General features: G+C 41.5%; 1 pseudogene across 1 annotated transcript; it reads right to left on the reverse strand.

Moving 5' to 3' along the window:
* Positions 1–1,028: 1,028 nt before the first annotated feature.
* Positions 1,029–1,623, reverse strand: LOC102159777 (T cell receptor alpha variable 8-4 pseudogene; annotated as a pseudogene). Its single transcript, XR_014811460.1, has 2 exons — positions 1,522–1,623; positions 1,029–1,393 (listed from the first exon to the last, which is right to left on the reverse strand). The product of XR_014811460.1 is annotated as a T cell receptor alpha variable 8-4 pseudogene (transcript).
* Positions 1,624–22,239: the final 20,616 nt, after the last annotated feature.

A 22,239-nucleotide genomic window follows, 5' to 3' on the forward strand; every position in this document is an offset into this window, starting at 1 on the left:
TCTTCATCAGGTCAGGGACCAGAGGCGCTCAAGATTCTTCACTCCATTTTATACCCACGACACATCTGTATTGCAACAGTGCTGCCTTTGGCTGCTGGTAGTCCTAGTGCTAATACTAGTAGCAGTGGTGGTGCGATAGAGATGGACCTGCACCCCCTTCAGTACCTAGACTGTCAAGAAACCCCAATGCACCTGGCCCTGGGTCTACTTCCTCTTAGTCCCTCTTCTTGTACACAGCCCTGGCATCTAGGGGTTGATCTCCAAAAGTTAGGGGTGTGGTATCACGCTCTCTGTCTTTCCATCCTACCCTCCCCAGCAAACCAGATTTATCAGAGAACTATCTATGCAAGAAGCTTATATTGGAAATAACTGCAGCACTGTTTCCAAAACAGTTACAAGTGGGTGGTTTTTGTATGTTTATATTTTCAATCCTCCATTAAGATCCAGGTTCGATTTACTCATTGCTTTTATGTAATACAAAATTGGAACTCTGGGTATTTTGACAGCTGATTAAAATAAGCCTGTATCACACAATGACACATTATGTATGTGCTGGAAGGTAAGCTTCAAATTTTGGTTGAGAATCTACACAACACTCATTGAGAACACATGCTGTACAAGTTGACCTATTCGTGAATTTACATCCTGTCCATTAATACTCTAACCGAGTACTTCAGTTTTCCACACATTGTGCAGTACCCGAGGCTCTGCTCATTATCAGAGTGAGTGCTAGAAGTGATTTTTTTTAAAAAGTAAAAGTCCCTTTTCACTACACCTCTTTGGCTTCCAGACTCTGAGACTTTCTGCAGTCTTTTCTTGAATGTGAGAGAGGGGTGGGGAGTGGGTGGGAGCAGCCCTCTGGAGAAGTTCATTAGAAGACCTCCATCCCATAGAACGTCTATCTGAATGTGGCACAGCATTGATGTCGAAGCACCTACTCCAGAGACAAGCATTCCCCAGGGCCCAGCCCATCCTGCCCTATTTGCCTTCAAAGAAAAAAAATACCCTTTTGAAAGCTCTCTCTCGAGTCACAAGAAGTCCCACAGTCTCAGAGATTTGTGTTCAGCTCCCCCTGCAGTCTCGGTCACTGTGTCACTCAGAGCACAGAAGTACTTGGCCGAGTCACTCAAATGGGCTGATGTTTTCCTCAGGGGGAAGGAGGTTTCATTCTTCCTAAATTCAGCCCCAAAGCCTCTGATGCCTGAAACAAAGCTATTTCCAGACGTGTACTTCAGGAGAAGCTGGAGTCCTTGGTTGGGGTACTGCACGTACCAGAAGAGATAGGGTGGGACAGAAGAGGAATACTTGCACCTCAGCTCCACAGGGTCTCCTTCAGGGACAGCGGTGTCCGTGTGGCCATCAGCCTGGGTCACTGACTGGGCTCCAACTCCTCCTGAAACATCAGTGCTGTATAAGTACAAGCAGTGCGGGCTTGACTATGAAGAAAAGGTCTCTATTCACATTCCAATTAGGACACGGTCACTTTTGGGAAAGTGGGAAAGGGAATGGGGTGTTACTTACTCAGGCCAAAAGCCATCTCAAGCACTGGGATGAGCAGCAGGAGCATGGCTGAGCCGTGGGAATGCTGCAGGCTCCCGAGCAGGTAAGACCGCAGCCCTGTCACTGAGCCTTCAGAGCCTTAAGAATGGGAAGGGGGCCCTGGACAGGACCCTTGCTTTAACAAGAACTGTTAGAAAGAGTCTTTCTCTTCATGAGTTTGTATCCTGTTTGGCCTCAGAGTCTTCTCACAGGTTCCTATCCAGACATCAGTGAGGACCCAGCAGCCAGCTGCAGGAGATGATTTGCAGGGATGATTTGCAGCAACAACAAATGTCTCTTTTGGGCAGCATCGCCCTCTGGAGGCCAGAGGCAGAACCAATGATCTCTGGGAGCTGACTCTTTCACTTCAAAGATGTGATCACCAAAATTTCAGCCAAACAAAAAGGCCTGAGTAGACATTTTTCCAAGGGAGGTGTGCAGATGGCCAACAAGCACAGGAAAAAATGCTCAGCATCACTGATTATTAGAGAAACGCCATCAGAACTACCATGAGCTACCACCTCACACCAGTCAGAATGGCCATCATTCATAAGTCCCCAAATAACAAGTGCTGGAGGGGGTGTGGATAAAAGCGAACCCTCCTGCACTGTGGGTGGGAACATCAGCTGGTATAACCACTATGGAGAACAGTATGGAGGTACCTTAGAAATCTATGCATGGAACTACCCGATGATCCAACAATCCCACTCTTGGGCATATATCCAGACAAAACTACCCTGAAAAAAGACACATGCACCTGCATGTTCACTGCAGCACTATTCACAATAGCCAAGACATGGAGGCAACCCAAATGTCCATTACAGATGATCGGATTAGGAAGATGGGGTATATACACACAATGGAATACTACTCAGCCATAAAAAAGAACGAAATTATGCCATTTGCAGCACATGGATGGTACAAGAGGCTCTCTTACTGAGTGAAGTTAAGTCAGAAAGAGAAAGATAAATACCATATGATATCACTTATATCTGTAATCTAATATATGGCACAAATGAACCTTTCCATAGAAAAGGAAATCATGGACTTGGAGAATATAGACTTGTGGTTGCCAAGAGGGAGGGGGAAGGAGTGGGGTGGATTGGGAGCTTGGGTTAATAGATGCAAACTATTGCCTTTGGGGTTGATTACAAATGAGATCCTGCTGTGTAGCACTGGGAACAGTCTATTCACTTATGATGGAGCATGATAATGTGCAAAAACGGAATGTGTACATGTATGTGTAAATGGGTCACCATGCTGTACGGTAGAAAAAAGAAAAAAGTTGTATTGGGGAAATAACAATTAAAAAAAAAGAAAAAGAAAAAACCTCAGCCAAACAGCCTTCTCCCTTCGCAAATCTGCGATGATGTCATCTTCTGTAGTAGGTGGTATTAATCCTAAAGTAAATGAGAAAAGAGGGTTATGTAAACAGAGAAGATTTATTTACTTCATTGAGAAATTAGTCACAGACACAACATTCTAGTCTTTGGAATACTGTTGAAAGACCATTGTTTTTGTTTGTTTGTTTGTTTTGCCCTTTTGCCATTTCTTGGGTTGCTCCTGCAGCATATGGAGGTTCCCAGGCTAGGGGTCGAATAGGAGCTGCAGCCACCAGCCTACACCAGAGCCACAGCAACGCGGGACCCGAGCCGTGTCTGCAACCCACACCACAGCTCACGGCAGCGCCAGATCCTTAACCCACTGAGGAAGGCCAGGGATCGAACCCACAACCTCATGGTTCCTAGTCAGATTCGTTAACCACTGCACCACGATGGGAACTCCCGAAAGACCATTGTTTTTTAAAGCCATTCATCAGGCAGAAAGAATAAGATCAGTTGCCTCAGATGAACTGAGTTTCACATGGCCTTATGGATATGTGTATCAGATACAGATATGTGAAAAGGAAAATACATCACTCCTTTATTTGGGTCTAAAAGGAAACAAAGTAAATAAGATCAAAGACTTATACTTAAAATCAGCCTGTTACACACAACATTCATTTTTCAATCCACATGGACCAATAACAGCAGTAATTTATTCACCAACTAGAAAGTTTTGTTTGTTTTTTTCTCTTCATGACCACACCTGCAGCAGCAAGCAGGAAGTTTGAAGAAGGCGCATCGGTGTCACGTGAGCAATTTTGCTATCTCTTCAAGCCACAAGTGAATACCGTAGACACCACATGTTTAAGTGGAGAAAGAGTCCTGTTCCAGTGGTCAATTATGGACACTTTACGCAAAGAAGAATGTTGGCAGAGGAACATCTTCAGAGAAACTTGAGCAGAATTATAACGGTAAGGAAAATATGGCATATAAATAAGTGATTCCTGTCGGAATGGTGAGAAAAGGAAAAGTAAACCTATGTGCACTCAAGAAAGTTGGAAGTAGTGCAACCAGCAGACCCAAAATGAACAGAATTTCTCAGGAGTGCAGAGGATGTGGGAGTAGATTGACAGTGGCAATTTCCTGCAGGTAGAGATATGGCCTGGCAAACAAGGGACATTCTCTCTGTGGTCTAATGGTAAGATGAAACTGAAGGCAAAAGACATCCCAACTCAACTTACTTTAGCATAAGACTACTGAAACCTGGAGTTCTCATAATGGCTCAGATTCTCAAAATGAATCTGACTAGTATCCATGAGGATGCAGGTTCCATCCCTGGCCTTGCTCAGTGGGTTAAGGAAACAATATTGTCATGAGCTGTGGTATAGGTTCCATGCTTGGCTCGGATCTGGTGTTGCTGTAGCTGTGGTGTAGGCCTGCAGCTACAGCTCCGATTCGATCCCTAGCCCAGGAAACTCCATAGGCAACAGGTGCGGTCCTAAAGAGCAAACAAACAAACAAACAAACAAAAAACACCCACGGAAACCTGAAATGAAATAATGAAGGAAGCTCAGGTGAAATGAAAATCTGGACAGTTGGGATCCTTCTCACAACATCAGAATAACCTACTTCTTTGTGAGTATTCTGTTGACTTGTACCAGCTTAAAAATCTGTTCTTCCTTGAGCCTCTGATTTACTGCTCAAGCCTGTCACTAGATATGCTTTGACATATGAGACTGAATCATACAGTCCGTTTGAAATTTTCAATGTTGCTGGCATGTGCTTCTGATGCAAAGTATCTGAGCAAGCATATGTACTCTCCTTCCTTCCCTCCAAACTTCCCAATGAGAAACAATTTGCACACATAAACAAGATGAGCCTACATCCCTAAGGTGAAAATGATAAAAAGATATCAACAATTCCCATAAGACAGAAAGCAGATGCGACCCTGTCGATGAGTGAGACGGAGAAAGGAAAGCACGGCCCAGAATGAACTATGAAGAAATGTCAATGGAGATTCAAGTGAAGCAATCTTGCTCCTTTGGAACCTGTACTGGTTCTGGATTGAGAAAGAGAAAAGATGTGATGGAGAGCAGGGGAGGCCAGAACACAGGTCAAACTCAAGGTTAATATGTAGAATAGCTATGCCAGTTTCCCTCTGTACTCTCCGTTGCGCTACTGTACTTATGTGAGAGAAGCATAGTGAGCCAGTCTGCACATGAGCATTTAATCTTTACTAAAATTGAAATGAAGCACCCAAATGAAATGCTAGAGTATTTCCTGTTAGTAGTTGACAGGGTTAAGCCAAATTTCAACTAGGATTAGGTGCAGAAGAAGGGGATGAACAACTTAATAACCAGTTCCCTGCTGATTCATCCTAATGAGAAGCCGGCCAATTGACATGGGAAGTCCACATCCCCAGAGCACTGGCCAAAACTCCCATTCAGGAAGAAACTTTATACACAGTATGGACACAATGCCCTAAGAATCCATTCTGCTACCCAGCCCTTCCTTCTTATTTATAAACCAAGAACAAAAATCATTGGTCATTTATAAGTATAGATGGCTTCTCTTGCCAATTGTCTTTCCACACCTGGAGGCCCAGAGTCATCCACTGTGAATCCTCAGAGTCATTTATGTCTGGACCCAAAGCGATGGCCGAATGTCATGCTCTGTGATCTCCTACGGCAATGGAGTATTTTGAGAATGACCAAAGGAACTAAGAGAATAATATACTGGTTCCTTCGTCACTACTCTCAAAACATTTTGTGTCTTGGCTTTGAATAATAATTCTTTATGTTTATTTAGATTTTTTTCTCCAAACAAGTGCTTCAGCCTAGGTTATGTAAATTCTTTGATGTTGGTAAGACCAGCTTGATACACCTCCTTAAATGGAGAGATAAATTAAATTTTTCAATCCAAAAATTATAAACTCTATCATGTGATGGATACACACCATGTGACAAGGGTGTACCATGTTTGGAGTAGACACTGTTGGTGCCCAGCCTACATCCACTTTCCCAGCCCAGTGTACCCAAGCCCCAGCTCTTGCACCATTGACTCGTCTTGGCTCACAGAAGCCCTCTGCCCCAGGAAACGGATCGATGCCAGTGAAGGTCCTCATTCTCCAGTAGGGTATACCCATTCCCCAGGGTCTGCCTTATTCTGGGTAGAAAAAGGTCAGCTGTCTGGCCCCCTTTGTTCAAGGTGGAGGAAATCAAATGTGTGGTGCATTTCATGCTCTAGAGATGCCCACAAGTTCAGGCTGGATCAAGAGTCCAGCTGGACCACATGCCTTCTCAACCTTTTCCCTTCCACCTTAACCTGCTTTTCTCAAAAAAAATCATGGATGTGTCACAGTGGGTTAAGGACCTGGTGTTGCTACTACTGAGGCATAGGTCATAACTGCAGCTTGGATCTGATGCCTGGCCCGGGAATTCCATGTACCGCAGGCGGCCAAAAAACCTAAGGACTCAAGACCCCCAATCTCGGATTCGTTTTTAAGCAACTAAGCCTAAGACAATGTACTACCTCACTTAATCCTAAACCAATCCTGAAATATGTGTAGTAGTAGAGCATAAAATCAAAAGGCTCTTTTGTGGAGTTCCCAACACGGCTCTCAGTGGTGAATGCATCCGACTAGGAACAATGAGGTTGCGGGTTCCTGGCCTTGCTCAGTGGGTTAAGGATCCGGCTGAGGTGTGGCATAGGTCGCAGACACGGCTCGGATCCCACGTTGCTGTGGCTCTGGTGTAGGCTGGCGGACACAGTTCCGATTAGACCCCTAGCCTGGGAACCTCCATATGCCATGGGAGTGGCCCTAGAAAAGGCAAAAAGACAAAAAAAACAAAAAACAAAACCAAAAGGCTTTTTTGTAACATGAAAGATATGCAAAATAAAAAGTATGAAGTATGTGATATGCGACAGAATAAATATAATTAACACTGCTGAATATTACATATGAAACATAGGAGAGTCAATTCTAACAGTTCCAATCACAAGTTTTTGTTCTATTTCTTTAACTTTGAAACTATTATCTCATATAGATCTTTGTATCTATACGAGATGATAGATGTTCACCAACTTTGCGATAATCACTTCCTGGTGTATGTAAATTGAATCATGCTGTATGCCTAAAACTCTTACACTACTGTATGTCAATTATACTCAATAATACAAGACAAAACACAACAAGTCATTCAAGCAGGCACCACAAACCAGGTTCTTTCCTGCAGTCCTGACTCCAGAAGGCACACAGGAAATGTGGAACTGGAATTCGAGCATCTGCACTCCATCACAACTTCCTGCACTTCCTCATGGCCTTTCAAATATGTGTTCCATGATGTGGAAAGATGTGCGTAGTCATGAATCTGCAAACCGAGATTCTGAAGGACATGCTGACTGGATGGCATCCTTTTTGTCACTGACTGTGTGAACAGAACTGAACAGAAATCTGAATTCCTCATTTCCAAGTTCTACCACTCTGGTCTACAGAAACAATACCATGTCTACAGACCCCAACTTCAGTTTTGCAGTGAGCACAACTTTTCACTTGTCCCCTGTAATGCAACTTCACATCTGGTATAAGGATGTGTTTCCATCAGGACACAAACATTTTTCCTGGGCTTGAGCATCAGTCATGGGACCACTCCACAGGGCCAGTGAGTTGGGGAGGGGCATATTCACATGCTCGTTGGAGTTCCCAGCTCCCCTCACCAACACTCTTAATTAAAACACCCTTGATACCATGTGGTCCTTGATAGTGGATCCATGTAGGTCTCTGGTCGCCACACCAAAGCCTCTTGAGGTCTCGATTTCTTTTTTTTTTTTTTTTTTTGGTCTTTTGTCTTTTGTTGTTGTTGCTATTTCTTGGGCCGCTCCCGTGGCATATGGAGCTTCCCAGGCTAGGGGTTAAATCGAGCTGTAGCCACCGGCCTACGCCAGAGCCACAGCAACGTGGGATCCAAGCCGCGTCTGCAACCTACACCACAGCTCACGGCAACGCCAGATCCTTCACCCACTGAGCAAGGGCAGGGACCGAACCCGCAACCTCATGGTTCCTAGTTGGATTCGTTAACCACTGCGCCACGACGGGAACTCCTCGATTTCTTTATTCCAGATACTTCCTCAGAGAGTCTTCCCAGGACCGCTGAAGTCACTCTGTGCACTCAGGCCCTGCTGTAGGTATTGGACATTGGATGGCCATTGCTAATGCTCCCTACCGACTCCAGCCACACTCAAGCACCCAGGAATCCACATACTTTCTACAACATTCAAGCCAAGAACTTTGAGTTCTCCTCAGCCTTTACCCAGAGACAGTGACATAGACCTTCTCAGATCTGGAATCCCTGCAACAATCCAGGCTTTTTGTTCCAACCAATTCTCACCCTCTGACTCTGGTCTTTCCATCCAACCCTCAGCTCAGATGTAGCTTAATCTAATCCACTAGTGGGGTTGCAATTGAGGCTGGAGATGGGGTGGGGGATCTGTAACTACAATAATGCATGACTTTAAACGTTTCCAAACTAGTTGCTTCTGACTCTTTTCTTTTGCGTTTCTGTTCTGTCCGTCACTTTTTCCAAGCAATGAATAGCAGACACCTTGAGTCTCTAAATCCATGGGGAAAAGACAAGGTGGACTAGGAATGGTGAGGGACTGTCTCAGTTATCACATTGTTAAAATATTTTTGTCACATAGGAAAGTATCATACAAGTAACCACATGGAATCCAGCTGGGGCAGAAGCCTAGAAAACAAAGAGAAGACTGGAAAGGATTTCAAAGAGTCATTCAAACCAGTATTGTGTCCTTAATTTCCTTTCAGGGCCACTTGTTTTCAGATGTATGAAAATACTTCCCTAATCAGCCAAACCTTCCATAGGGTTACTCTTAATTCTCATGTGCATCCAGAGAGCCAACAGAGCTCCTCTGCTCTACAGCGTAAGCTCTGTATCAGGCATTGCTGGGGCCCCAGCAGGTTTCGGTACAGGCTGCAGCTGTGGTGGGAGCACTGTGTTCTCACTGCACACAGGTAGGTGGCTGAGTCACTGGGCTGGGAGTCTCTGATGAGCAGGGAGACATGCTTGCTGGTTTTATTGACCTGCATGGCAAATCTTCCATCCGCTTTGGGCTCATTGGAGGCCGTGTACAGCAACAGCTCAGGGCCTTTTCCGGGATACTGTCTGTACCACAGGAAATAATTGGAGGCACTGTCACTATAGTTGCAGTTGAGAGAGGCATTGGCTCCCTCTGAAATAGGCGGAGATGCAGGACTCTGCTCCACTCCCTTCTGCTGGCTCTTCGTCCCTGTGTAAACAGACAACAAAAGGTCAGTCCAAGAATTTTGGTTGGGTAGTGCATGCTTACTCTCCAGAATCGTAGTTATCTTTTCCCGGCGTTCCCACATCTACTCTCCCTTATTCAAGGGAAATAACATTCCATCCATGGGCCTAGAATACACAGTAAGTCCACATACTGCCTATTAATTTCCCACAGAAATGCCCCAAACTCACAGGGTAACTGAAGCCACAGGATCACTAGTAAAACTCTTGAAGACTTCATCATTTTTTCCTCCCCTGGTTCACTGAGGATTCAATTTTTAAACTCTAAAAAGAATTTTCAAAAAATAGTTGACCTCAGGCCCTTTTAATCTTTCTGCTTTAGAAATCATGCGCAAAATCGTTTCTACCAATGAAAAAAAAAGAGACTGTTTTCACCACCCCTGCTACATAATCCAGCTCCTCCTCTCATTTCTCCCTCTCTCTCACAAACACACACACACACACACACACACACACACACACACACACACACACACAGAAATACTTGAGAGCTTTCCTCAGAGTCCCTGAGGAAACACTGACATCTTGTGGCTTCAAGCCAGTGATCAAAAACAAAACAAAACAAACAAACAAAAAACATTCAGAATATAGATCTTCATTAGGTGAACTAATGAAATTAAAAACCTGCCATTTCAGCAAATGAGAAATTCCAGAAGAGTATGGTCTAAGCCAGTGTGTGTGAGGAGAGGATGATGTATCTATGTATATGTTTTCCATCAGATGATAACACCATCTGCACAAAAGCTGTTTTGCAATAGCCACTCTCCCACACCGAGAAGTCCGTCCTCAAGCATTCTTCGGGAAAATCTAGGACAGGCTCTTGTGATGTGTGGAGAATCGAGATTGTGTAGCTCTTCTCCACATCAGGCTAGACACCTCCTCTCACATTTCCCTACTTCCAATTTTGACAGAAATCTATTCCAACTCAGAACAATCCTCTCCAAACACAGTGGCCTTAAATCTGACTGAACAAGCATGTTTCCAGCTCACAACCTGGGCATATGTTCTTCATCAGGTCAGGGACTAGACGAGCTCAAGATTCTTCACTCCATTTTATACCCACGACACATCTGTATTGCAACAGTGCTGCCTTTGGCTGCTGGTAGTCCTAGTGCTAATACTAGTAGCAGTGGTGGTGCGATAGAGATGGACCTGCACCCCCTTCGGTACCTAGACTGTCAAGAAACCCCAGTGCACCTGGCCCTGGGTCTACTTCCTCTTAGTCCCTCTTCTTGTACACAGCCCTGGCATCTAGGGGTTGATCTCCAAAAGTTAGGGGTGTGGTATCACGCTCTCTGCCTTTCCATCCTACCCTCCCCAGCAAACCAGATTTATCAGAGGACTATCTGTGCAAGAAGCTTAATTTGGTCTACAGAGAAGTAGCACAGATAACCTCTGTCCTCCTTGTTCCACCAACTGCCTCACATCCTTGTAGAATCTGGAGGCTAGACACCAGCAGTTCAGCAGGTCTGCTTCCTACTCCAGAGCCAGGTAAATCCACCAGAGATGTACTCATCCAGTCCTTCCTATTCCCAGTGACAAGTGTGTAGGAAGTGGAATGGGGGAGAATGCTCCTAATGAAAACCTTTTCTTAAGAGAATATTGGTTTTGACAGAAATCACATTTCTCAGTAAATGCAAAAACCATAGGAGGAGATGTGACAGTACCATGAGACGATAACCATCAGAGTCTTAGAAAATGCATTTAAACCCAGTATAAAGACTTTAAAATAGGGAGTTCCCATTGTGGCTCAGTGGTTAATGAATCTGACTAGGAACCATGAGGTTGCAGGTTCAAACCCTGGCCTTGCTCAGTGGGTTAAGGATCTGGTGTTGCTGTGAGCTGTGGTGTAGGTCGCAGATACGGCTTGGATCTGGTGTTGCTGTGGCTCTGGTGTAGGCCAGTGGCTACAGCTGCAATTCAACCCCTAGTCTGGGGACCTCCATATGCTGCAGGTGCGGCCCTAGAAAAAAAAAAAGACTTAAAAATAGACCCGAAGTACAATCTTTATGAGAATCAACTCCTCTTAGAAGAGTTGTAACAGAACTTAACATATATGGATTAAGAGATATAATACTGTAGTGGATCCAAAACCATCTTGGTGTTGGCAAAAGGACAGAATTCATACAGAGGCAAAGTTTTCCTGCCTCCAAAAATCTTCTGTGCCTAATGACATCTAAGGAAAACATGAAACTCCTTCAGATGACCAAAGGACAGTTTTAGGGCATTAAATGTGAAAGAAAACTATAGTCCCCTCCTCTGTTTGATTCTGGGAGTCTTCATTTTCCACAACAGTAAATCATTTTGTTATGTCTTGGGAACCTCAAAGTACCACACAGCAAGCTCCCCTTCAAAACTAATTCATCTTAAGATACTGTAAGTGCTACTGATTTGATGTCCATTGGAAATATATGAGTCGTATTATTAAAAACAACAACAATGGAGATATTTACACATGTGGAAACATACACTTTTTTTTTGCTCATTTTGTTTCCATCAACATAGCTTTATACTATTTTATGCCTTTATTTCTTAAATCATAGAGGAAAAAAGAGATACAAAGTATTCAGGAACAAATACAAAAATGCTAGCTTTATATTTATCGATATAACTTCACCAGTACTCATTATTTTTTGTAGGACTCCAAGTTATGGCTGATGCCATTTCATTTCCTCCTGAATGACTGATTCCCTTTAGAATTTCTTATATGGCAGACCTACAAGAGATGAAAACCCTCTGCTTTAAAAAAAAAATCTGGGAGTGCCATAATTTTTCCTTTGTTTTTGAAAGATAGTTTTGCCAGATATAGAATTGTGGGGTGACAGTTTTTTCCTTTCAGCACATTAAATATATCATCCCACTGCCTTCTGTCTTCCATGCTTTTGATAAGAAATTGACTTTGATCTTTCCCTCGTAGATAATTCATCCTTTCTCTGTTAAATCTTTCAATATCCTCAATTTGTCTTTTTCTTTTGACAGTTTAATTATTATTACCTCAGTAGGAATTTCTTTGCCCTTATCCTACTGGGTGGTTGTTGAACTTCTTGGATGTGTAGTTTCATGTTTCATCAAATTTGGGAAGCTTGGGTCATTATTTCTTGAAGTATTCTTCCTGCTCCTCTCTCTCTCCTCCTCTTCTGGGAATTCTATTATATGTTCAAGGGTAAATTTGCCAATGTCCCTCCCGCAGGTCTCTTACACTCTGTTCATTTTTCTTCATCCTTTTTTCCTTCTGCCCTCTGGATAATTTCAATTCACCTGTCTTCAAGTTCTTTTTCCTGCTGTTCAAATCTAGTTTTGAATCCCTTTAGTGATTTTTTTTTCCCTTAGAAAATGTTCTCAGTGTAGCCACTTCTCTGCCCTGACAGTGTTCTGAGTGTTGTGAAATATAGACAAGCCCTTTACATAAAAAGTCTTTCAGGAAGCCACCCAACATGTCAAAGCAGTCAAGCTCTATTCTTTGCTGACAAATCTGCTCTGCTTCCTCCACCGTCAGGAAGCCACCCTGGTCAGCCATCTAAAAACAGCCATGGAGGCAGTGATGAGAAGGTGGAGCAAGGATAAATTAAAATACCACAAAGCTTTCCTGCTGTGTTTCAGTTACATTTTTCTTAAGTGTGTACTTGGTTGCTGTACACCTTTCTATAGTATTTGACCAGAGTGAACTGATTAATGTTTCAAAGTTTTGTCTTTCTAGTCTGTTCTTTTCCTGGCCCTTAGCTAGAGAGAGAAGGCTTCTTGTAGACTTTTTTGTTTGCACTTGTTGACATTTCCATTTTACCAGCTTCTCCGGGACTCACTGGGGTTATTGAGGCCAAAGAAAACTTAGAGAACTCACTGCTCTATTATTCTTTATTCCCTAACTTCCTTAGCTCATCTGAATTCTTCTTTCCAAATTCTTATATTTTGCTTTTTCCTGTGGTCCAGAATTTTTTAGTAGAACTTAACAGGATGGGTAGAAAAAAATACACCTACTCCAACTTTCCATAAGTGGAAAGTATGATGATTTCCTTCCCTGAAGTGCAACCTCAGACCAGCTTGATTGGTATACCTTCCAACAATAAGCTTGGAAGGTAGCAGCGCTGTCAAAATGGTATTAAAATTTAGTTCTTATTCAGGCATCAACATTCTCTTATTGGATAAATGTGGTCCAAATTATGAAGATAACTAATATTTATTTGAAAACACTGCCCTAAGAATTCCCTTACACTAGCCCAGTTGGCCCAAGATGGTGAAGATAATTTGTCTCTTAAATGGCCTGAAAATTCTCTTCATTCTTCTATACAAAAGTTTTGAATGTGACTGGGAAATTATTAGAAAAAATGACAAAGTTACAGCCACTAGAATGGTCATTCCAATTTTATGGTGGTGGAGAAAGAGCAATAACCCTGTTACCAGGAAAGAGAAAAACTTAGATTCTGGAATGTGTGTGTGTGTGTGTGTGTGTGTGTGTGTGTGTGTGTGTGTGTGGTGTGGGCAAGAGGGTTGGGTTTAATGCTCTCCCTGTATGCTAGAACCAGCACTGCAGCCTAGTAGAACAATCGTATGTTCTGTGAACACAGAAAAACTCATACAATATGGGCTATCCTGGACTATTCTGCTGTGCCTGACACCATCAATGGAAGCTTCTCCACATGGATTCCCATCCTTATCTGTTTACAAACCCATAAATCAGCACAACCTTGTTTCACTATGACTTGTACAAATGTATATGCTTTTGATGTCTGACCAACTTAAATTATGCCTCAGGAATGACTGTAGAGATTTCAAATGCTTGCTAACACTGCTCAAACAGCTTCACCAAAGTGATATAGTGATGATTCTTATCAAGTTTAACACTAAATTCAAAATCAGATTTAACCTGTCTTCTTTCGAGTTGTATGTTTATGTCTGGGAAGAAAATGCATCTTTCCCTTGGGAAGGATGGGTGCTTTTTGGTCCCTTTTTGGCAATTAGACCACAGATCAGTGTGTTGAATTCCTGTGCATGGATCATAATGAATATTACACTATGTCTTACCTGTCTATATCTTGGTACTTATTCACAGTTGACTGAATCTGGGATCCTAGGAGACATAATCGAGTTTTATGATGCAAATTGGTTTCATCTCCCCATGAAGAGTTCTGCAAATAGTAGCTTAAATTAAATGTTGTTTAAGACAAGTCAGATGGATTTAGTCTCAGTCTCTGTCAGTCAGATTAATCAGAAGAGCTGATGGAGTGGCATACTCATGAGAAAATTTTCTAGAAACCAGCAGAATATGAGATCTTGGAGCAGATATCATTGAAACACAGTCTACCGTCAGTCTTTTATACTTCTACATGACTTGCTGGGTGTGCCAATATTATAGGGCATGACCACTCAACCTGAACCATTTCCCAGGGTTGTACTTGCAGCAGGTACCCTTGAGGAATGAAGTAATGTCTTCTCAAAGACAAAGCAAACTTCCTCACTGCTTGCTAAAAATAGCAGTGAATCCCCTAAGCTCCATGTTCCTCAGCTATGACCCAATCCCATCACTTGCACAACATCCATCTGAACCCATTACATCACCCTGTGAGACTTAAGGACAAAGGCAACTGAACCAATGTTCATGCCGCTTGCTACGCTTTAAGAAATAAAATTCTTTGTTTCTGACCCAGGAGTCTTGTGTCTTTACTGACAGCATCAAAGAAACAACAAACAGCTTATAAGAAGAGTAAGATGAAGACCTGGCAAAGCCTCTCTCTGCCACCTTTATAGATACTCTAGAAAATACTTGAGTTACTTTTGAGAAAAATAAGTTTTCCCAAATTGGCCTTTTTTTAAAAAAATGGTGTACTATACAGTCCCATATGAGACAACTATCACTTCTGATAAAATGCTTGAATAATTTTCTTGTATATACTAATGAACTAAAGATTCCTTCTAGGAAATTAACATTACACACTCAAATGACTATTAATCATGTGAGGAAACTAATAGCCAGTACACCATTGGTGCAGAGCAGAACCTGAGATTCTGCTCAAGTTCCAACATTGCTGGTCCACATTTTGAGTATCAAAACTGTGGGTAATACAGTGCCATAAGAGAAAAGAGACCAATTGGAAGCTAACTTGGATCAGAACAGTGTTTTTCAAATTTTGTTGAAAGTATCTTATTTTTTGAGAGGATATTAGTTCTTATGTTGTGTGATGTACTCTGATGTTTTCTAATCTTATTTTATTTTTCTTTTAATGACAAAATGTGTAATGATGAAATCTTACAAGTTAAAATAAGAGAAAATTCAAACACTGTGAAAATTTTCACTTAATAAATTGGAAACTACTTTAAAATAATAATATCCATTCTTGGTATAGTACTGGAAAATCAGCAGCTTCGTATGCTGCTGTTGAAGCTAAAGCTTGGTGAAAATTTTCCTCATGGAAACTGGGCAGTGTTCCATTCAGTGTTATGCATTTTCCCTTATGCAAACAATTTCATTTCCATTGAAACCACAGTGATGTTCGTAAAAATATTGTCTATAATACTGGATTACTGGAAAAATACAAAAAAGTAATTAATTTTTAAAGTACATCTAAATAATGGAAAACTAAGTGATTATTTAAAATTGTGCCCTCAGAGAAAGCTGGGGAAATGTCTGCAAGAGGAGTTTCCTAGTAGCAGGAGCAAGAAGGAGACAGGGTCAAGGGCTGAGGTGGGATCTGTCTGGCCCCACCCAAAATACTGGTGCAGGGACTAGTGCCAGAGCCCATGAGCAAAGGAGAGAGCAGTATGGGTGGTTTAGGGTGGTGAGATGACTCACTAGAGGCTTCAGAGGCTGTTACAAAGACTTTGGTTTGGGTTTTGAATGAAGTGGGAAGGCTTTGGAGGGTTCTGAGTTCTGAATTTAAAAAAGTATTTTCATTAAATAAATAAATAAATAATGTCCTCAAAATATGTTTCCCAGAGTAAAATACCTACAATACAATGTTGAGAAAAACCAAATATGTTAATAAATATCAAGTAAATAATAAATCCTTTCATAGAAAAATATAGCTTCGACATGCGCCCACCTCAATTTGAAAACTGGTAATAGTCATCATTTTTAAGTCATGAAATTATAGTGTGTTCTATTTTTTATTTATATTTTCTAATTTATTTAAAATTGATATGTATCACTGAGTAATAAAATTTTAATTTAATTTAAATTTAAAATACATAACTCCTACTAAGTGAAGTAAGTCAAAAAGAGAAAGGCAAATACCATATGATATCACATGTCTGGAATCTAATGTAGAGCACAAATAAAACTTTCCATGGACTTGGAGAACAGGCTCATGGTTGCAAAGGGGGAGGGGGAGGGAGTGGGGTGGACTTGGACTCTGAGGTTAATACATGCAAACTATTGCCCTTGGAATAAGCAATGAGATCCTGCTCTATAGCACTGGGAACTATATCTAGTCACTTATGATGGAGCATGATGGAGGATAATGTGAGAAAAAGAATGTATATAAGTATGTGTGACTGGGTCAATTTGCTGTATAGTAGAAAACTGACAGAACACTGTAAGCCAACTGTAATGGAAAAAATTAAAATCATTTTAAAAAATCAAATCAAATCAAATAAAAAATACACAACTCCTTCCTTCAAAGCCTGGATCCTATTTGATATGTTCAGTGGAAGAAGCAACTGACAAGAGGTCAGGGTGTCTGGGTTCTACTCCCAGCTTACAATTTGCTAAAAGTCATGCTTTCAGTAGGCCATTCAAATCCTGTAGATGCTAATTCTTTTATCTATTAAATGAATGGCATGGGCTTAATCAGTGTTTCCTAAAATGTGATTGATGTAGGAGGTGATGTTAGGCAGTACACAGATGAAAATTCTATTGCTACAAAAAGGTGTTATTTTAATGTGTAAGAGAAAAAACACATCTGCACATAAAATATATGGTTTCACATAAAATAGCCATTAAAACAGGGATAATTTTTGGCATCTTCATTTTTAAAGTCTATATAATATAAAAGCCAATTTAATATTAAAATAGTGAATAATGGTATGTGGTACACAAATATTGAAAATATCCTGAAGATTGTGAACCAGTGAGTTCAACACTACTGATGAGGGTACAACTTGTTTTGACTGGGAACTGACCCTTCAGATCAGAGGGCAGAGAGTGGAAGGGAATCCAGGCAAACAGGCCCAAAAGGAGGACGATCTGCATTGAGGAATGAGCAAAAGGAAATTTAATTCAGTATAAAATCAGATTCATCACATATGGGAGCAGTATATTATTCTCAACTTCTGCTTAGAGACAGAGATTTTAAGAAAATTCCCTCTATAGACCAAGAAACACCTTCACGCCCACCCACAAGGCTAGACCCCCATCAGGAGGCCCAGTTGCTGGTTTGGGGACAGGCTGCAGGTGCTGGGAGAGCACTGTGCCGCAAAGCACAAAAGTAGGTGGCTGAGTCCCCAAGGCGGGAGGCTGAGTTATGCCAAACACTATAAAACTTCTCTTCTCCAAGCAGCTCTTTAAAATCTTTGTCTGCCTACTCCTTCCAGCTCAATTGAATTAAAGTCAAAGATGTAAGTCCTTTCCCAGGATCCTGCCTGAACCAATGGAAGCTGTAAAATGTTTTCTTTTGATAGGTACAATTAAGAACGGCATGTGCTCCCTCCTGGATACTCAGGAATGAAGGACTCTGGCCCAGTGTATCTGAGGTTCTCACGCCTGTTTAAACAGAACACAGACAGAGGAGATTTATTAAGGGCTCATTATTTTTTGAAAGAATAAATTTCCTTTCAATAATCCCCCAGGGGATTCTAGTAACTCTAACGACCCTTCTATAACTTTCAGATTTATGGTTACTAGAATCTACCCCTCTCATTCATTTCTCTAAAGCCCACCAACTCAGAGTACAGCTGCCAAAACAGAACCACGCAGAAAACTCCCAAGGACTTTTCCATTTCTTCATTCATCAGATTCATGGGGACTCAAGTTGGAGTTTGAGAGCCCTAAGGCTCCAAACGTCTTGTTTTTTCTGAGCACATATTCCTGTTTCTGTTGTCACAGGAAGCTCAGAGGCTCCTCAGCCAATCAGAAATTAGATCCATGCCCAAGTGCGCAGACTCACACAGCTATTCCTGATCTCTGAAGTAACAACGGAAAGAGAGCCAGGTGCAGGATTTTGGAGAGCTGCATCAACTGTTTACCCCTACTGTTCTCTTTCCTTTTTACGTCTACAAATTTCTTGAGTACCTACTATGTACAATTTTTAAAAATTGAATAATTAAAAAGTATCCCTCCCCACAAAAAAATCTAGAAATGTTTTTTTACTCTCCTCTCAATGCAAAAGTCTGCTAAATGAGTTCCTGTGTATGAATCTAGTTCTTGACACTAGCTCAGTATATTCGCCTTATATCTGAGCCCTGCCTCATAAAGCTTGTGTGGATTCTTCTTACAATTTACATCCAATTATACAAGAAGCAAGATACTGTCTTTTTTCTGTGCATAACACCTATAAGATAAAGAAAACAAACAAGAAAGACATTAGAGTTCTTTCAAATAATTAGATGGCATAGGCAAATGTGGAATAAAGGAAAACTCCCAGCCATTACAACAAAGTAACATAATCAATAGATGGACAGTGGAAAGTTAAGGCTTAATTCATACTTGAAATTTTCTTGCTTTTTTTTTGGTGTTGATTATCTCCACTGCTTCATCTCAGCTATATCCAAGAATAACCACTAATTCGTTGAAACATTATTTTCTACTAATGTTTCAATCTTTCATTAATTAATCCTTACAACCATATGATGAGGTATATGTTTTTTATAGATGATAAAACATAGGTGCTCTAAGTTTAAGTAATTGTGTCCAAAGTCACACCATTTAGAAAGTTAGTTGTTTTAAACTCCAGGTCTGATAATTCCAACGTCATATCATGTTTGGTTGATGTTTGCTCTTTCTCTTCATATTCTTGGTTTTTTTTTCCTTTTGGTGTACTTGTGATTCTTTCTTGGTGGCCCAGACATGATGTACTGGGTGGAAGGAACTGCTGAAATAGGTTTTTAGTAATCTGGTGGTGAGGTGTGGGAGGAGGGGAACTGTTCTATGGCCCTGTGATCATATCTCAGTCTTTCATTGAGACTTTGCTGCTGGACCGTGAACTTCACAAGTGTTTCTCTGTGGTTTTCCTCCTTCATCCCCTCCCCAGTAAAAGATACAAGATGGCTAGCACTGACTGGAGTTGGGTATTCCCCCCTTCACCCCAGGTCAGTTAGGCTCCAATAATAGCCCAGCAGGTTAGGTTGTGGTTAACTAGTTTCCCCTATAGGGAAGGCCTTGTTAAGAAGAACAGTGTTCTGGTGCATTTCAAAATAGTCCTGCACCCCGACCCTGCCCTCAGAAACATTAGGAGCTTTTTCTCTAGTATTTACCATGGGTACCTGGTTGGTAAATCTGACAATATTGTAGGGTCCCTTTAAGACTGTTTCTTAACTCTTAGACTTGTCCACACTGAGCCTCCAGCAATTTATCAATTACAGTTCAGGATTTTCTACTTCTTCACTGGTTCCCGCTGCAGTTTCTGCTCTGAGTCCCTGCTCTGGTAAGCTGCTTCTCTCAGAGTTTGCTGTCTGTGTCTCCAGTCTTGGGGGTAGCAGTTCATCCTTTGTCTTCCCCTCTATAGATCCTAGGACAGTTTAGATTTTTCAATCTGTTCCACTTAGAAAATTAGAAATACAAACAAGGAAAGATATAAAAATAAAAATACCACGTTTTGGAGTTCCCATCGTGGCACAGTGGTTAACGAATCTGACTAGGAACCATGAGGTTGCAGGTTTGGTCCCTGGCCTTGCTCAGTGGGTTAAACGATCGGGCATTACCGTGAGCTGTGGTATAGGTTGCAGATGTGGCTCGGATCCTGCATTGCTATTGCTCTGGCATAGGCCAGTGGCTACAGCTCTGATTAGACCCTTAGCCTGGGAACCTCCATATGCCACAGGAGCAGCCCAAGAAACAGCAAAAAGACAAAACAAAAAACAAAAAACCACATTTCTACTGACTGACTATTTTAGTAGTACCTTAGTATATATCCTTTCTGTTTTTCTCAGTCGATATACGCCTTTCCTATAAATATTTATCTCATCTAATTCTCAAACCATTCTTAAATGTCTCAAAGTTCTCACTGTGGCCCGATAGATCTGTGGCATCTTGGGAGTGCTGGGTCTCTTGGGTTTGATCTCTACCCCAGGACAGTGGGTTAAGGGTCCAGCATTGCCACAGCTGTGGCTTAGGTCATGACTACAGCTCAGATCTTATCCCTGGCCTGGGAACTCCATATGTTGCGGGGTGGTCAAAAATGAAAAAAAAAAAATTTTTTTTTAAAAATGTCTCTAATTGTCCCCAATAAGAGCAACAATAATTTGTCAACCTAGGACCACACATAGCAAGTTAGGCATTCTGTCCCTTATGTCTCTTTTCTAGAATACCAACATTTGAAGAACCTGGAACAGCTGTCCAGCTTCCTCAGAATGACTGTAACTTCCAGTATCATACTAACATAATAGTCTGAGCAAGGATGTTCTCCAAAAAGGAGTAGTTGTAGGAAACAATAAAAGACTTGATATAGTATCTGAAAAGTTGACTTATGTGGAGCACAGGTAAATCAGTAAGGCAGGTATTTTCTGAGAACTCGAGTAGCCATTAAATGAGGGCTAAAAAGCTGTCAGGTGAAAGGAACCTTGTCAAATATTGTTGTCAGCCTCAATGACTTTTTCCTTTTACACTTATCCCACATTCTACCAGTAGCAAGACCCCATACTGAGCTGATCTCTCCCTTTCAACCAAAATTATCATCGACTTCAGTGGCAGTGATGCAACATGATGGTCTTACCCTTGGGAATAGCCAAATATTAAAATAACAGTTATTTTTCTGTGTCGAGTGAGGATATGTATATGCTAATAGACATCTAGGTTCAAGTTCAAACTCAGTTGTGTCACAAGTGCTAGCTCACTTGTGAAATTACATACTTTTCTTTAATGCTCCTGCTCCACCTCACAAGCTTTCTTGACAACCTCCAGGTGCAGGTTTGCACACTAGCTTCAAATGCCTGAGGAGCACAGTGCACCCACCACACAGATGTAGGTGGCTGGAACGCTGAGCCAGGCTGCTGTGATGTGAAGGGTGCTGTGCATGGTGGTTGCATCCAGAGTCGCTGTGTACCTTCCATTTGACTTTTTGCTCTCACTGAAAGTCATGATTATCAGGGAAATAAGACCCCTCTCAGTGTCCTGTTTGTACCACCTTAAGTTATTAAAGGGGCTCACTGTATAATTGCAGTGAATCGTGCAATTCTCTCCCTCCAGGATGGTCAGGGACAGAGGACGCTGTTCCACTTGGTTTTTGCCATTCACCCCTATTAAAAAAAGAGAGAGATCTGAGAGATAAACCACCATTCTTAATGTTTTCAAATTTGTATCCCTTCCTCCTCATCAAAATGAATCCCAGATGAAACATAAAAAGGCCCCATATTCTTCCCTCCTCCTACCCCAATGCAATTCACCTTTGCTGAAAACCCCAAAAAAATGCTCCCTGAATTTCCTGTGTCAACCTGGCTAATCCTCTTTATTTACTTACAATAAAAAAGAAGCCACAAAACTACTAAGGAGGTACTCAGATGCATCTCCATTCTTCTTCTGCACAGAATTGTCTTGCAGAACTGACTTATCCAGTCAACATAATTTCTTTTTTTTTTTTTTTACACTTAACAAAGGGATTTTCAGGGTGTATGCTCAGCCAATTAGAGACTACATGTCTAGTCAAAAACCAGATTGTGTTCCAAGAAGCACAAGTATACCTACAGGCAGGGCCAATGCAAACACTGCCATCTTGAGGTCAGAGCTACAGTTGCTCAAAATCTCGGATTAGTCTTACTGCTAGATTTCCTCGTCACTATTTTCAACATGATACTTTAAATACAGTAGTTTAGTGTATAAAGCATATGTTTGAAAACCTTACTATGAATTCTGGCTGTATTGACTAGGAGAGTTAAGCCTCAGCTTTTTCATCTGA

This window comes from Sus scrofa, chromosome 7 (assembly GCF_054392235.1).
Source record: "Sus scrofa isolate SSC_HxYL_T2T_F1_AM1 chromosome 7, Sscrofa_HxYL_maternal_Yorkshire_Landrace_v2.0, whole genome shotgun sequence".
Taxonomy (NCBI): domain Eukaryota; kingdom Metazoa; phylum Chordata; class Mammalia; order Artiodactyla; family Suidae; genus Sus; species Sus scrofa.